Raw genomic sequence first — 979 nt, 5'->3', positions numbered from 1 at the left:
TTTTTTTTTTTTTTTTTTTTTTTAATTTGTTTTTATTTATTGAATCTGCCCTGCCTAAGAGCCTAACAATAAGTTTTCGAATCTTAATCTATTCACTTAATTTACATCCCCTAGTTGGGATGAGTATTTTCTTAACTGGCCCTAAGAAAAAATTACGACTGGGCTGGTAAGTCATTCCTACGTAGTCTTGAGGTCCTGTTGACACGCAATAAAGATCTTGCTAAATGATTTGGGTGCGCTAAAAGCTTCGATACATATTTCGTCTTCCGTTGTTCTATTTCGGTTCGTACTTCTGGTATTCTCAAGTCGCGGTGAATGTTCTCATTTCGCATATACCAAGGTGCTCCGGTGATTGTTCGAAGGATTTTAGATTGCGCACGACGAAGGATTTCGATGTTGCTGCTGCTCGCGTTTCCCCATAACTCACATCCATAGGTCCATATCGGTTTTAAAACTGTATTGTAAATAAGCACTTTATACTCCAGACTCAGGGGTGAGCGAGAGTTAATAAGCCAGTGGAGAGAATTAGCCTTCAGCTTGAGATGAGTCCTTTTAGCCACTATGTGGTTTCGCCAAGTAAGTCGCCTGTATATATGGATGACATAATCGTTGCAAACAAAACATTAGACGAACACTATAGCTTGGTTAAAAAGGTTTTAAACCATTTAACCGAATATGGGGACTTCGAATAAAACTTAAAAAATGTAAATTTGCTTACAGTGAGGTAGAATATCTAGGATATAAAGTATCAGAGTTCGGAATACGACCTTCAGATAATCATATTAGTGCTATTACGAATTTTCCAGCGCCCAGAAATCAACGTGAATTGCAGTCATTCATAGGATTATGCTCATATTTCCGAAAGTCCGTTCAATCTTTTTCGATGTAGCACGTCCTTTGTACGAACTTCTGAAGAAGGAGTCTAAACTTACATTCAGTGAAAAGTGTGTTTCGGCTTTTGTGAACCTTAAGAAAAAAT

The sequence above is a fragment of the Rhagoletis pomonella genome, unplaced genomic scaffold, assembly GCF_013731165.1.
Source record: "Rhagoletis pomonella isolate Grant_MI unplaced genomic scaffold, Rhpom_1.0 Rhpom_scaffold_00080, whole genome shotgun sequence".
Taxonomy (NCBI): domain Eukaryota; kingdom Metazoa; phylum Arthropoda; class Insecta; order Diptera; family Tephritidae; genus Rhagoletis; species Rhagoletis pomonella.
The sequence above is the reverse complement of the archived record's forward strand: the minus strand, read 5'-3'. Positions refer to the sequence as shown.